At 46.8% G+C, this 16710-nt stretch overlaps 1 protein-coding gene across 4 annotated transcripts in view; it reads left to right on the top strand.

Moving 5' to 3' along the window:
- Positions 1-1984: 1984 nt before the first annotated feature.
- The window catches only part of ZNF592 (zinc finger protein 592), a 56879-nt gene continuing 42153 nt past the window's right edge, over positions 1985-16710 (top strand). For all 4 annotated transcript variants that reach the window (XM_060157929.1, XM_060157904.1, XM_060157895.1 and 1 more), the window contains exons 1-2: positions 1985-2087; positions 15325-15435. The gene's annotated coding sequence lies outside the window, so the exon portion shown is untranslated. The remainder of the gene's footprint in view (positions 2088-15324; positions 15436-16710) is intronic.

Here is a 16710-nt window from a genome sequence, read left to right as displayed (position 1 = left end):
AACACTGGGCATTTTGCTTGTTTTCACAAGCATGGTACCGTACTTGGGGGGAATATACATGGAGAGTATCCAGGGAATAGTGACAAATTTCCTAAAAGAGCACAATGGAGTATAATTTTGGAAATAAGAAATTGGGGCCAGTGATAATTTGAAGAAATGTTAAGTTCTCCCGTGAATCTTTGGAAATGTTGGCAGGTATGCTGCGTTTCCTACTCTAAGTGGAATAGGGGTTTGAGCCAATTGCACTTAAATTGCAAAGGGCAGTGACCCCCCAGCAGAATTATGGTTGACTTTGGGGGTCATCCAGGCAGCTGACCCATGGAAACATGCAGGGCTGAGTATGCATGCCTCCCCACCTCAAAATATTTCTATCTTTGTGTATCCTTTAAATCTAGCAGGAAGAGGTGTGCCTCTTCTCTGATTTCTTCCTCCCCCTTCCTCAGCCCTATTTCCTTTTTCTTTTCTGAGATCACGCATCATTAATTATCCTATCCCTTATCTTTTATTCTCCCCTCTCAGCTCCTTTGAGAGCTCGTCCTCAAATAGGAAAAAATAAAAATAGGGCCTCCCTGGTGGCGCAGTGGTTGAGAGTCCACCTGCCGATTCAGGGGACATGGGTTCGTGCCCCGGTCCGGGAGGATCCCACATGCCGCGAGGCGGCTGGGCCCGTGAGCCATGGCCGCTGAGTCTGCGCATCCGGAGCCTGTGCTCAGCAACGGGAGAGGCCACAGCAGTAAGAGGCCCGCGTACCGCAATAAATAAATAAATAAATAAATAAATAAAAATAAAAATCACCTCTCTCTTTTACTACCCCTGGAGCTATAGGCTTACTCTTTTCCCCCTCTTCCTGCCAAACTTCTGGAATCATCACCCTTTACTGCCTTCATTGCTTCACTACCACACACCCCCTACCCAAGTGGTCAACTCAGCTTAGAGCCTGGCCCACAGCAGGCCCTGGCTGAAAATCAGTTGCACCCCTCGAGCAAACTGGCGTCTCTTTCCCGGTTCTTCAGAGGGCATTTCTCCGTGGTTAGCAGTGGGTGCTCACTGCCAGACACCAGGGCCTCATCTCCGTGCTCTCACACCCTCAACCTAGTTGCCACCTTAACACCACCAGTTTCCAGGTACTCTAGGTTCTTGGAAGGTCCTGCCCTGGCCATCTGCCCGTCTCTCCGAGTTCTCACCTCGCACAGTCATAGCTTCCCCTGTAACTCAGAGATGTTGCAGTCTACCCCTGGGAGGCACCCGTTGCCAGGCCTCCAACTCTGTTCGCCGCGGGTCTCACGGTCATCCCAGAGACAACATGTCAGAGCGCCCCGCACTTCCAGGCCTGCTTGCAAGTCCCTAGATCCAGCGATGACCGAACATTTAGGGCGCACCTACTAAGTGCCAGGCCCACGCCACCTCTGCTACCTTTCACTTAACAGCCTACTAGGCCCCACTAGGTGCCAGATCTGAGGGAAGAGGACGCCGTGCCGGCTCCAGAGGCGCTCGCTGTCCGCTGGGGCGACACAGCCGCGTAGGCAGATCGTGGCCCTCTAGTGGGGGACCTCGGCCCTGACCGAAGGCCCCTGCCCTGGAGGCCGGTCAGAGAACGAGAGGCCCAGGTTGCAGGGAGCGGCCGCCGGGCCGGAATCGCGCCGGGCGCTCGGCGGGGCAGACGGGTCAGGCGAGGGCGGGGGCAGGGTCTGGGTCTGCGAGGTCTAGGGTCCAGCTCTGCCCGGCACCGCCCCCGCCCCGCCCAGCCCGTCGCTGTCGCCACCGCCGGGTCGGTGCCGCGCAGCCCGCCTGGGGCGGGAGGCGGTAGACGGTAGGCGAGAGGCGAGAAGCCGGGCCCAGGCCGGGTCAGCCCCTCAGCCGCACCGCCCTGGGCGGGTGCCCAGGTCCGAGCCGCCTTCCGCCTGCCCCCCCCACAACCCCCGCCCGCGGCCCCAGCCAGGTCCCGCCGCCAGGCCGGCTCCCGCCCCCGCTCCGCCCCCGGAGCCGCAGCCCCGCCCGCCACCGCCGTCGCCATGTTGTGGCTCCCGCAGCCGGCGCTGGGGACGCGCGCGGCCGAGCCCGGGGCCTGCAGCCGCCGCCGCCGCCAGGTAAGCGCCCCCCGCGGGCCGGGCCGGGCGGGGCTTGTGGGCCGGGGCCGCCGCCGAGGCCGCTCCAGCCCGAGCTGGGGGCTGAGCGGAGCCAGGGCCGAGGCCGAGCCCGCGCCCGCACCGCGGCCCGGCCCTGCAGCCAGGCGGACCCTGCTCGCCGCCTGAGGCGGCAGCCACTTCCCCTGACCGCCGCCTGGCGGGCCCCGGCCGCCACCCCACCCCGCCCCCGGCGGACGGGCAGCCTGCCCCTTCCGCCACCCCGACCCGCCGCTACCCCGCCGGGCGGGCACGCTGCTGTCCTCCCGGCGCGGGACGGGCGGCCGCCCTCGGCGTCGGCCCGCGTCCCCCCGCCCAGGCACGGATAACGGTGCCACTTTCCCCCGCTGGGGCGCCCTGTCAGCTGGACTGTCCCGGTCGCCCGAAGAGCTGGTGTCGTCACGGGACAGACATTTGGGGGATCGACCTTTTTTGGCGCCCCTCAGTCCTTCCCCCCACCTCCGCCCAAGTTCTGACCCTGGGGGAGGTTTTTTCGGGAGCAGACGGGTATTCCTGCTCCAGAGTTGGGGGCCCAGGGGGTGACCAGGCCTGTTGATCAGGGTGGAGATTGTCTTTCTACAGGGGCTCTTCCTGCCAGCCCGGAGGGGAAAGGCTCAATGTGACCCGAGGGAGGACGGGGAGCGTCTGCTGGACAGATGGCCTCCTGGCCTTGGATCAGCGCATGTGAGGGGGAGGGGTCCGTACGACCTTAGGTATGTCTGCTTCTGAGAACCCCAGGATTATTCGAGCTGCTCAGGGATTTTTAACTTTTTTTTTCTTTTTTGAGTAGGCTAGAGGTGGCATTAAAAATCCTAGATTGGAATAAATCCATGGGCCCACCCAGGGCAGCATGTCTGGCACCCAGGACTAGCCTAGAATAGGACTGGCAGTCAGAGAATGGGACTTGGGGTAAGGTGGTATTTGGCTTAGGGTTGGCCCACTTGCCTTCAGCTCTGTGTTCTGGAGGGCCTGTACAGTGCATTTGTTGGTGTGTACAGTGTGGCTGAGGATACAGGATGTGGACAGATAGATGCCTGGCAGGTGCTTGGTGGGATTTCAGGGGTCTGTTTCCTCAAACTCACAGGTACATTATACAGTGAAAGAGAAGAGGAAGCAAGGTGCTAACACATATTTTGACCATTTTCCAATTTTTCCACTGGTCATGGCTTTGATTCATTTAGTAAAATTTTACTGAGCACTTATTATGTGCTAGGTACTGGACTAGGTGTTGGGAGTACAGTGGGAAACCAGATAGATGTGTTTTAGCTTGAGCTCATAGACCAGTGAGAAGGCCCGATAATAAATAATCTTGAAATTTCATTCAACAACAGATATTTGTCAACCAATATGTGCCAGCCATTGTTAGATGTTGTGAAGAAAGCAAGCAAAAATAACTGCCCTTGTGGAGCTTTCATTCTAAGGGGCCAGACAATAAAATATATAATAAAAATATAGTCTGTTAATAAGTGCTAATGAGAAAAAGAAGATAGGGAAGGAGGATATGAGTTACTGGGTAGGGACTGAATTTATATTTGAGTGGTCTGAAAAGGCCTCCTGAGAAGGTGTCTTTTAAATAAAACTTTGAAGGAAGTGGTAAACTAATCATTTCAGACTGTGATGAATACAAGGAAAGAAAGGTGAAGAGAGTGGTAAGAGATATGGGCCTTGATTTGGGTTGGAGGCTCAGGGAAGGCTTCCCTTGAGGAAGTGCCATTTAGGCTGAGACCTGAAGGAGGGTGAAGAGTTAACCATGTGTGGAGCAGCAGAGAGCTTGGCAAGTTGGAGGAAGTGAAAGAGGCCTGTATGGCTGGAGGGGGAAAAGGAGAGGGGAGATAAGTTTATAGAGAGGTGTGTCCGATCACTGGGGGCCTTGGGGACTGAATGCCTTCCCTCCTTAGTTTGGATTGTATCCCCGGTGTAATTAGGAACCTTTGAAAGGTTTTAAGTGAGTGACATGATGATATTTACATTTTGAAAGGACTCTGGTATGGACAGAGATAAACAGGTAAGGCAAGGCTTTCTGTGTTGAGTGGCCACACTACTTGATCTGCTTCGAAAAGCCTCACGCAGTCTGGGGGAGGATCCTTTTCCTCAGAGAGACTATTTTGCCCAGCTTTTATGAAGGGAAAGGAAAATAAATGAACATTTATGGAGTGCCTGTTAGGTGGGAGAATCCATTTTAGAGACTTTTGCAAACATTATCATATTTAACTTAATCCTCCCTGCACTCTAAGAGAAAGAGGTTGTCCTGCCCCCTTTACATATACAAGCTCGGAGGAGTTAGATGACTTATCCAAAGCCATATTTGTAACATAATCTGTATTAAAACCTAGATCTTCCTGATTCCAGAGCTCACTGGCTCTGGAGCCAGACTACCGAGTTTGTGTCTTGCTTTTGCCACTTACTAACTGAATGATTTTGAGTTATTTAAACCCTCTCGTGCCTCAGTTTCCTGTTTGGAAAAGCCTCAAGCTTTTCTCAGCTTAAATGCAGAAAAATGTATCTACCTCCTAGCGTTGTTGTGCTGATCAAATTAACTTAGTACAAATGTTAGCTGCTATTATTACTTAAAATTTTAAAACGCCCATGCTGCCTCCGTGCCCTATTGTCATTTTGGATGAGATTAAGTATATAGACAATTTAATTCTTGAATATTGTGAGACTCTTTTCCTCTAAATAACTTAATGCCAATGTTCCATGTGATCAGTCCTTCAAGGTTGATCTCTTATTTCAGTCTTGACACTGTGCTAGGGCTTATGGATACAATGTGAGTTCCTTGCCTCAAGAAGCTCAGGGTATCCAGGGGAGGTTAGATAATTAAAAGAATGAGCTACAATGTATTTAACAAATTCTCTAAAGCCTTTGTAGTTAGAGAACTACAGTTGGGGGCAGTAAGAACTAAATGCCTGGGGAAGTAGGGAAGGCTTTAGGGCCAGGTGACTTCTGAACTGGGCTTTAGAGGAAGAACAGAAGTTTTGCAGGCAAGCAAGACTGGGCAAAGGGCAGTCTATGAAGAGAGAGTCATGTGTGAAAGCATGGAGCCATGAGAGACTTGGCTTGTCCAGGGATGAGGCTGGGAAGCTGATTTGGGCTTGTGAAAGGCAGGCCAAGTTTGGATTTAATTCTGTAAGTCACAGGGACATATCAGAGACTATTGGGTGCATCAAATACATATCACGTGATGGGTGTTGCTGTTAGAGAGTGGAGACAGATGTCATCCTGGGAGGTGACTTTAGTTTGGTGGGATCTCTGTGCTTCAGGATCTTGTGCTCAGTTTCATAAACCTGAAATTCAGTTTGTAGGGCACGCAGAGCTGATTGGATCCAGGGAGGCTGATTAACCAAACTTGGAAGAGACTGATGCATAAACTCAGGGTATTAACTAGCCTTGAGAAATGAAACTGCAGAATGACAGATGTTTCTCTCCTCTGGCCATGGCCCTCCCCACCCCCACTCCCTGACTTCTGGCCAGGGCTGGGACAGACTAACAAACTCTTGCTCCTCAATTCCCATTTGTTTTTCTCAGGCTCCATGAAAACTAACCCTTTTTGTTAACATAATCTTTCCTGAAGCTCTATACAGTATAGTTAACAATGATTATTTAATTGATAGAATGAATGATTCTGTACTGTTTGGGTGGGATCCTGTGTTTGTGAGACTTAAGGAAAAGGAGAAATAACTTTTTTAGAGATAAAGTACTGGAAAAGGGGATTACTGGAGAAGGTATGCAGATACCAAGTGGTGTGGGTAATTTTGTGGCCAAGGAGTGGTTGTGGACAGATGCACTGGAAATTGTTCGGAGAGTAGAGGTCTGTGAACTCTTGGAAGAGATGGGGCAGGGGTGGTTTCTTTTGGTTGCACTTGAAGGAGAGATTGGTTTAGGATTTTCATCTTCCCTACACATTGGAGACAGAAAAGAAGGTAATAATTCTTGCCCTCTATTCAGCGTGGTCATGGTGAGCTTTCCTGTTGGATTGCAATCTTCATGAGGTTTGAGCTTCGTCTTAACACTTCCTTCTGCTTCCACAAAACTGAGAAGAGTTGTGGACCCTCTAGAGTTTTGAATCTGTTTTTCTACAGCAAAAAATAAAATCCAAATAGACCAACCTAGATTATGAGTTAATTATTTTTCTTTTAAAAATAATTAGCATTCATGTAGAAAATTTAGGCAATTCAGATAGGTATACAAATGAAATAAAACTGATAAATCTTATACCCTAGAGCTACTGTTTTAATATTTAGTGTTTTTATTAGATGTTTATCTCCAGCGCTGTCTTTATATACGTTTGTTTTAACTTTTTCTTTTCCTACAAAAATAGGAGTATCCTGAATAGGAGAGAGTTCCTAGTGTTGATGCCTGTGAGGTGGAGCAGTTGCATGTACCCACAGTCTGTGTATGTTTCCATTTGTGGGCATCTGGTCCATTGTTCTCCCCCTTCATGCTTTAGGAGTGTAGGATGGGATATCCATTAGCTTATTAATTTGGGGAAATGTTTTTAGGGATAAAAGTGCTACTTCAACCAACCATTCATTTTTATTTGACAGTGGGAAGTGTTTATGTATGTGTTGAAATGGCACATTGGATCCTTTTTATGACTGAAAGAAAAGTTAATGAACGCCTTTTGAGTTTGGTGTCACCACAGAGTCATTCCTCAAATCCATCAGCAGAGAATAGGTGTCCTCTGTTTGCTGTGTGACTTTGGGTAAAGTCACATTTACCCACATACTCCATTTCAGATTCTAAAGGTATTGTATCAAGAGGTAATGGTGTCCCCCTTCCTCTCATTTACATGCTCCAGGAGATAAAAAGTATGATGATGTCTATTTATGTGATTGATTGTAGAAAGACTTATGCTATGTTGAGTGAAAAAAAGGGGTATGTCTGCTGAACAGATGAACTCCTGGCCTCAAGTCAGTATGTGTGTGGGGCAGCGAGTCTTTATGACTTCATTAATGTCCATTTGTGAGCTCCAGAAATATTGGAGACCCCTGAAATTTTTTCGAGTAGTTCAGGGGTGGCATTAAGGGTCTTTTGAAAACTAAATCCACAGACTTTTCCAGAAAAGCAAGAGCAACACCCTAGGTTTAACTCAGAATAGGTTCACTTCTTCTGCAGAGCAGAGTTTATGTCAGATCTTACCTCTGAGTGGTGGGATTAGAGTGGTTTTTACTTTTTTCTTTATATTTTTGCCTGTCACTTGAATTTTCTATAAGCTTATATGTCATCATTACAAAAACAGTGGGTAAATCTGTGTTTAATTTTAGAGACAAACATTGAATGTCCTAAAGCAAAAACTCAAACTGCCCAGAAATATGTCCCTCTAGAAGAGGTATGATGTTGGAACTGGCTATCCCTCCTTGGTAGGCAAGGAGGCTTGCCTTTGGTAGATGTGCAGTAAAGACAGCTCTCCCCAGCAGGTGACTTAGGCTAGAAACTCTGATCGGGATAGTTCCTGAATTCAGGGAGCCACAGCTGCACCCATCTGGGAGGAGCTGATGAGCAGAATGAATTGGCTTCTAGCTTCATTTGTTGGGTGTTTTTTGGGGGCATGCTTCTAAAGAAGTCACTTCTTTTGGGCATGGCCCTGGGCTCTCTCCCATGGAGCACAGCGCTCTTAGTCTCCTACACATTGACATGGGGGATGGTAAAGAGAGGGGTTCCTATGTATGAACCTCACATACATTCCTGGAATTTCCCTCCTACTGGAGGTTCAGCCCATCCTGGGAGTGAGGCAGGGAGCTACTTCATCCTTATGTCCATCCAGTCATTGGGCATAGGAACGTTTACCCACACTGCCCTTAGCAAGCTGGAGCTGAATGTGAGCCAGTGGAGTGGGTTCTGGCTCCGCTTTTATTCCCCTGGTTTGCTGCAGTTCACAGCATTCTACTCCTGTCTGCCAATTCAGTTCTGAAGTTAAAGTTGTTCGTTAGCAAGCCAAGGGCAGAGTGAGACCTGAGAGAGAGGTCTTGAAGGTAGGTGACCTTCAAGGTGACCATTGTAACTGCAAGCCTCTCAAGGCTATTCCAGGGCCCGAAAACACCTCTGAGGCAGAGCTTTGGCATTTTTGGAGGAGAAGGGAGTCCAGGGGTGGGCAGCAAGCAGCTGTTCAGATTCTTCTGGGGCTTGGCCCAGCCAAGGCTCGGGTGTGTGTGGACAAGGGCTGCTCTCTCCCTTTGCCTTGTTAGACAGACTCTCCAGACCTGAACTGAACTGGCTGAGGTTGTAAAAACTGCTTCACTGTCTGAGACTTCATTAAGGCTATAAATCTTCAGGCCCTTAAAAATATTAGGTGTGTGATTAATACTACTGTTGTTCTTAGTTAGAATGCTTATGTGTATTTAAAATCCTTTGGAGAAAAAGTCCTTTGGAGCCTTTTTACAACTGGGCCATCAATGATCAATTATCTACAGTTGTTTATGAAAGGCCCACCCTGGGCCCAAGACAGAGCTGGATGCTCTGTGGAGCATAAAAGAATCATGTGAGATGAACTTTGCCCTCAAGGAGTTCCCCCACTGAAAGCAATTGGAGAACAATTTGCTTCCAGACCAGAAGTGTCTTAAGGGGGCTTTTCTTTCTGATGGTGGTAGTTACTTTCACACAAGTCACCCCTCTGAGATGGCTGGGGTTACCTCTGGGGAACATTCTCTGGTACCCAAAATGGATTGAATGGCCATTTGGGAGGAGAGAGGTGGTGGCAATGACGTAATCTCATCTTTCATTACTTCACTTGTCTCCCTTTGACATTGCTTTTCTAAGCACCTGTACCCTTTAGGAGAAGGTAGCCACCTACCCACAAACTAGGCACCCCAGTGCCTATCGTTCCAACATTATAGCTGCATTCCTCTGAGTCTTAAGACGTTTGCATTTCCACTTAGTGTCCCCATTTAAAATATTTACACCTGGAACTTCCTTGGTGGCGCAGTGGTTAAGAATCCGCCTGCCAATGCAGGGGACACGGGTTCGAGCCCTGGCCCGGGAAGATCCCACATCCTGTGGAGCAACTAAGCCTGTGCACCACAACTACTGAGCCTGCGCTCTAGAGCCCACGAGCCACAAATACTGATCCCGAGTGCCACAACTACTGAAGGCCGTGTGCCTAGAGCCTGTGCTCTGCAACAAGAGAAGCCACCGCAATGAGAAGCCTGCGCAGCGCAGCGAAGAGCAGGCCCCTGCTTGCCTCAACTAGAGAAAGCCCGCGCGCAGCAACGAAGACCCAGTGCAGCAATCAATCAATCAATTAATCAATAAAATTTATTTTCAAAAACTGTATAAAGAATTTAAAAAACTGTATAAAGAATAAAAAAAATATTTACACCCCTTGAGAGGTCAGTCTTTTAGCAGTTCATCACTAAACTGTAACTTTAATTACCAGGAATTAATTAAGTTAATGGAGAGAAAGAGTGGGACCCCAGGCAGGCACTTGGGGCAAGAGTGTCCGAAGGGACATGTTCCTGCATGACAGGAGAGAAGTGAGGGGAGCAGAAGAAACTTTCATGAAAATTAGTTGCTGTAGGCCGGTACTGCTAACACTGGGGCCACCCCAGTGGTCCTGATGGCCAGGGTCTAGGGTACAGCATGGCCTAGCACTGGTACGGGGGGCTTTGAGTGGAGGTGGAATTTGGGCTCAGTCTTAAAGGATTAGGAAGATTGTTTTTCCTTCATTTAAAAAATATGGTATGGCTACAAGGGGGTAAGGGAGTGGGGGAGGAGGGATAAACTGGGAGACTGAGATTGACATATACACACTATTATATATAAAATAGATAACTAATAAGAACCTACTGTATAGCACAGAGAACTCTACTCAGTACTCTGTAATGGCCTATATGGGAAAAGAATGTAAAAAAGAATGGATACACGTATATGTATAACTCATTCACTTTGCTGTACACCTGAAACTAATGCAACATTGTAAATCAACTATATTCCAATAAAAATTAAAAAAAAATTGGGGCACTCCCTGGCAGTCCAGTGGTTAGGACTCGAAGCTTCCACTGCCGGGGCCCAGGTTCGATCCCTGGTCGGGGACCTAAGATCCCATAAGCTGTGTGCTGCAGCCTTAAAAAAAAAAAAAAAGAAAAATATATCTTCAGTTTAGAAAATTTTGGAACATTCAAGAAGAAAATAAGTCCCTCATAATTTTACTACCTGATGATAGACGGCAGAGAGGAGTAATCCTTTTACAGTGAAAGTCAGAGCATGTCGCTCCTTTACCCCAGGTCCTCCTATAGCCTTCAATCTAAGAGTGAAAGTCAGTCCTCACAGTGGCCCTCCATTATTTGCTTCCCACCCCCATCTCCTGTGACTGCCTCTGCTCTGGTTTGGGTTCCTTGAATGCATCAAGCATTTCCCTGCTTCAGGGCTTCTCTACTTGCTCTTCCCTCTGCCTAAAACCTCTTCTCCCCTGTATTCATGTGGCTTGCACTCTCACTTGCTTCAGAATTGAGAATGTAGTCGTTCCATTTTATGATTTCCTACTGAACTCCTATTGAGAAAGGCTATATGACTACCTGACATATCATGAATTTGCTTGTTTGTGTCCATTTGTCTCCTAGTGGAATATCAGCCCTGCATGGGGAGGGACTTAGTCTGTTTGTTCACTGTGGTATCCATAGTGACTAGGATAAGGCCTGGCACCTAGGAGGTGCTCAACTAATATTATCAGTTGAATGAATGAGCATGCATGTATGTGTGTAGTGTGTGTTTGTGTTGTGGAAGTCGAGTGGGAAAGGACAGTGTGGCTAGAAGCTGTTGTGGGGGGATGGGTATGGATGGTGTGGAGAGTGAGGAAGCTTTGGGCAGGAATGGAGGTTGGAGATGTGGTCCAGTCTGTTCCAGGCTCGAGGGTCTCATCTCTTACTGGTGCTGTTGAAGGTGAAGGCAGTGATTTGGTGCTTTGAGGTGGGTGAAGAAGCAGCTCCTGAAATTTAAAGTCTAGGCCTAGAGGACAGGTTCTCAAAAGTCTGGCCCGAGGGTTGGAGCTGATGTGATCGGCTACAGGAAATTATTGTAAGTTTTTGAGCAGAGTGAATGACCCGTGAAAATGGTGATGGGGAAGATTGGTCTTAGACATATAGGATGACTGTGGGAAGAGACCAGAGGTGGCGAGGAAAGCGGTAACAAGGACAAGGATGGAGACATGGAGCAGAACAGATGACGTCTGTGAGACTTAGTAATGGCAGAATTCTCCCCAGCTGCTGTGTGGCCTTGATAAAAGCTTCTAGTGCTCCTGACTTGGTAGAGCTTAAAGTACTGTCCGTGCTTTCAAATGAGTTTTGGAAGCAGGTGGGGAAAGCAGGCACAAGGGAAAGAGGACGGGTCCTCTCCAGGTTCATTAGGTTGATGGATCTGGTGGGAAGCGGGCCGTCATATCCTGCACTGGGCCTGCATCTCACCGACTGTAACCCTGGATGGGAGCCTGTCCTTTCTGGTCCGCTGGAAACTTTCCTGTCTGAGAGTAGCTGTAAGTGCTCTCAGGTTTTCTTCTGAACCTACACATATACCAGGACAGTATGTGAAATCTATTTGTTCGATTACCTTCTTTCAACTCCATTTTCTGTCTCCATAGTTTTATCTGTTCCTCGGAACAAATTGTCTTTGACTGACAAACCCATTTGGATTGGATTAATTGACGGGAAGTACTTATTTCTAAATGGTTTCTGTTTCATTAGGCCTCTAGCCTGTTTTTAAAAAGGCTTCTGCCAAGATGAGATCAGTGGAGAAGTGATTTCGGTATAATCAGCTTCTTTGATCTTTTGGTACAAGTTATGTTTTGAGATTGGTGTTCCTGATGTATTAATTCCTAGAATAAATATTTCAGTGCCTGCTCTGTGCCAGGCACTATAGGCACTGGGACTATAACCGGGAACAAAATAAACAAAAATCTTACTTTCATGGAGCTTGTAATCCAGTGTGTGAGGTCTTATAGATAATAAACAAGTAAAACATAAAGTATGAGAGATGGTGAAAAGTATTACAGAGAAAAACAGCAAAGCTGGGATGGAAGATAGAGAGGTTTGGTGGGGAGGCAGATTTTCTGCTTTAAGTAAGGAAGCCTCACTGATAATGGACGTTTGAACAGAGTTCTGAAGGAGTAAGAGAGGGAGCCATGCATTTATCTGAGGGAAGAGCAGTCAGGGTGGAGAGAAAAACTGGAGTGAGGAGGAGGAAGGTATAGGAGGGGAGGCCAAGGTGGTCCCACTGGGCTTGTAAATCCTAGTGGGGGCCTGAACCGAAGCTCTGAGTGAGATGGGAAGCCCCAGGTGGCTGTGTAGAACCACGATGGACTCCAGCTCTGTTTTTGAAAGGTTTGCCACAGCTGCTGGTGATTGAAGCAGTGGGGCTTCTGCAGGGGCTCTTAGCTTAGAGTGGGCACCAGAGTCTGAATCATCTGGGAACCTTTCCCAGGCCAGCTACTGGGGCCATCCAGGACTCCAGGGTCAGCCGGAGCACAGGTGTGACTTCTGAGACTCACTCAGTGCCACTGCTGTAATTCTCTAACCACTGGGTGACTGTCACAGCTTCAGATTCCTGAGACCCACTTTCTTTCTTCTTTTTTTAAAAATTTATTTATTTTTGCTGCGTTGGGTCTTCATTGCTGCGCATGAGCTTTCTCTAGTTGCGGCGAGCAGGGGCTACTCTTCGTTGCGGCACGTGTGCTTCTCATTGCCATGGCTTCTCGTTGCAGAGCACGGGCTCTAGGCACGCGGGCTTCAGTAGTTGTGGCACGAGGGCTCAGTAGTTGTGGCTTGCGGGCTTAGTTGCTCTGCGGCATGCGGGCTTTTCCCGGACCCAGGGCTCAAATCCGTGTCCCCTGCATTGGCAGGCGGATTCTTAACCACTGCGCCACCAGGGAAGTGCCGAGACCCACTTTATTTCTATTGAGTCAGTCTGCAGGTGGACTTAGAAGTCTGCATCATTAACAAGATTTGGGGGTGATTTTTGAGGCCAGTGATCCCTGGACTATACTTTGGTCTAAAGACTGTGGTTCCCAGCCCCAGACAACATCAGTCCTCTAGGTGGTTTTCTAAAAAATGCTCAGCCCCACCCCTGAAGATTCTGATTTAATTGGCCTGAGGTGGGGTTAGGTATTAGCACTGCTCCCCATGTGTTTCTAATGTGCTTCCAGGGCTAGAATCACTAGTCTGCGGGTTAATAAGCCTTATACTGGGTGTTTGATGGAGAGATTTGAATGGGTAACTGTGAGTAGGAGACTTCAGGCCCTCTGGGAAGCTAAGGCAGGGCCAGTCATGTTGCCAGGAATAACAGGAATCTTTCACAGTAATAAAAACTCTCCAGTTTATGTACTTTATCTCATTTGATTACCTCACCTCTCTGGGCCTTCATTTCCTTGCTTGTAGAGTTAGCAGCTTAAATTTAATGGTTTCCTATAATCTCTTGGGCTCTTAATCTTTCTGGTGTTGGAAGAACCTCTAATCCAGAACAGTGTTCTAGTACGTTGTTTCCTAATCTCAGTCTTACAACACCCTAAGGTGTGTCATAATTGTGGCAAGGGCTGTAGTGAATGTCTCAATACCAGTTGAAGGAAAATGTGTGCCATATGCAGTAGCACCTTGGGAAGATGAGGATGTTGGGAAACTGAAATGTGAAGTCAGACCTCCTGGTTCAGAATTCCTGAGTGGAAGGGCAGTCTGGTTGTTGGAGGCAAGCAGGAGCCTCAGTATTATTAGTCTTGGTTCTGGCGAGTTCCCTGTGAAGTGGCAATAGTGTTATATAAACTGTAAAGTTCCTATAAATCCACATGTGTGTATGTGGCCTGAGAGAAGCAGCCAGCCTGGGCCAATGGAGCCTGATTCTCAGGTTTGCCAGCCCCTCTCTGCAGCCAAACTGTGTTATTGGGCACCAGAGATGGTCTGAATAACCCTAAAGAATCCAGTGTCTGCAGGAACTGAGGTTACCCTGGAATAAATAATCAGGCACACTCATTGGAGCACCTCAGAACTAACTTATTTTGGACATCAGATCTAAGACACTCCCTACCCCATCCCCTGGTTTCTGACTTTATCCTCATCTGGACAGCACAGGGTCTGCTTGTTAGTTTATGTTTTGAAATGTGAAGATCCAAATAAGAAAAGGAAAAAAGTTTTCTGTATTTCCCTTCTATAGAATTGGAATAATGAGTTTCCTTCCATTCCCTTGTAAGTTTTTCCATTAATATTGTCTATATCTCTATTTAGAATCCAAATAAATGCTGCTCTGTCAAAGTTAAGACAAATGAAGTCAAACGAGGGAACGCAGAATTACAGTGAGAGTAAGCGGAATTAGAAAAGAGACTCTTTATTCTGTCATTTGTGGGTACATGCACCTGATGGACTGTTAACTAGTTTCTCCACACAGGCCTCTAAAATTGGAATCTTGGGAGGTTATGGCCAAGCATTAGTAGTTTCCAAAGTTCCCAAGGTGATTCTGATGTCCAGTTACAATTGAGGACCACTTAGATTAAAAAAAAAAAAAAAAAAAGGGTCTGCCAGCTTTCCCCATGTCTTCTCTTATTCTCATCCCCTGCTTGGTGCTTGTCCCTTCCCTGCCTCCCCCCAACCTGTGACTTTCCCCCAGCCTACCTGCCCCTTGGTCCCCTTGCTCACTCCTTGATCCTCTGCTTCTTCAGCCCTCCTGAGCACTGGAGGATGAGCTGTGAGGAGGGGTAACCGACCTTCACTTGCCCTGTCTCTGTCCCCTGTGCATGCATCCAATCAGCCTGACGTTTAGGGATTCAGTGGTCTGCAGGGGCACTCTGAAAAATTATGAGGTAAAGCTTGCTGGCCACTGAGGTTGGTGGCAGAATACTTAACAAACATGTGTATTTGCTATGTTTAAGGCAGTGTTGTAAGAGCTTTACAAATATTAACTCATTTAACCCCTATAACCCCCATTTTACTTATGGGGAAACTGAGACACAGAGGTGGAGGAACCTGGCCAAGGTCACATGGCTAGTAAGTAGTAGAACTGGGATTTGAACCCACGTAAAGTCTGGGCTCTGAACCAGCACACTATGCTAGGCGAAAGGGAGAAGATCTGGGACTGGGGATAGTACTATCTTTGACTACATTTGAGGCCCGCTTTGAATTAGGTTTGGAGATTCTTCTCAGGGTCTGACCTACACTTTATTATTATTAACTTACTTTAATTACATTTGCCTTCAGACCTATTAAAAAACATTTTATTTTTCTTCTTTCCTTAGGTGGTGTTTGGAAACTAGACCATGTGCCTATAGGTAGAAGTTATTCCTTTCTCCACAGCTGTACACTCCCAGCAATATTCACCACACCCTTGTTTTGAGAACCTCACTGAGGTATGATGTCTAGGCTGACCTGAGCTGGCCTTGAAGAGCTGAGAGTTTGGACACAAGTGGTTTTTTTTTTTTTTCAATGTTCCTTGGTAGTTATCATTATTTTTAAAAATTGTGGTAAAACATACATAAAAAAATTGACCATTTTAACCATATTTTAAGGGTATCCAAGAATTTTTTATTAGTGTTTTTGTTATTATTTTTATTGAAGTATAGTTGATTTACACCATTTTAACTATTTTCAAATGTACTGTTCAGTGGCATTAAGGACATTCACATAACCATCACCACCGTCCATCTCTAGAACCTTTTCATCATCCCAAACTGAAACTCTTCACCCATTATATAACAACCCCTTTTCTTTTCTCCCCTTTATCCCCTGGTAACCACTGTTCTACTTTTTGTCTCTATGAAATTGACTGCTCTAGGTACCTCATTATCAGTGGAATCAGACGATATTTGTCCTTTTGTATATGGCTTATTTCATTTAGCATAATGCCTTTAAGGTTCATCTATGTTTTAGCATGTATCAGAACTTCATTCCTTTTTAAAGGCTGAATAATATTCCCTTTTATATTTATGTCACATTTTGTTTATCCATTCATCCATTGATGAATACTTGGGTTGTTTTCACCTTTTGGATATTGTGAATAATGTTGCTATGAACATAGATGTACAAATACCTCTTTGAGACCCCTTTCAATTCTTTTGGGTATATACCTAGAAGTGGAAGTGTTATATCCACTATGTGTAATTTTTCTTAGGAACTGCCATGCTGTTTTCCATAGTGGCTACAGTACATTCCCACCAGCGATTCACAAGGATTCCAGTTTCTCCACCACATTCTCACCAACACTTGCTATTTTCTGTTTTGTTTGATAATAGCCATCCTAATGGGTGTGATCTTGGTGGTTAGCTAGTTGCACCCATAGAGTCCACTATCCAAGAGTCTGGTTCCTAGTGTGCTGAAATGTGCATATGTAGAGAAAAATAACATGATAAACTCCCATGTACTCCTCATGCAGATCCAACAGTTATCATTTCATGGCCAATCTTGTCTCATTTATACATGCCCTCCCTGCTCTCTTCCTCCTGCCCTGTGTTATTTTGAGGCAGATCCCAGATATCACATCATTTTATCTGTGAACATTTCACAGATAATATCTTAAAAAGATATTCCATTTTTTCTGATGGTGGAAGGGCACATAGGGATGTCCTTTGAACACGTTATTTTCTGTCATTCCCTTGGATCACCAGGGACATATGCAGTGGGCACAC

The sequence above is a fragment of the Lagenorhynchus albirostris genome, chromosome 1 (assembly GCF_949774975.1).
Source record: "Lagenorhynchus albirostris chromosome 1, mLagAlb1.1, whole genome shotgun sequence".
Taxonomy (NCBI): domain Eukaryota; kingdom Metazoa; phylum Chordata; class Mammalia; order Artiodactyla; family Delphinidae; genus Lagenorhynchus; species Lagenorhynchus albirostris.
This window is presented reverse-complemented; position numbering and strand designations above follow the sequence as displayed.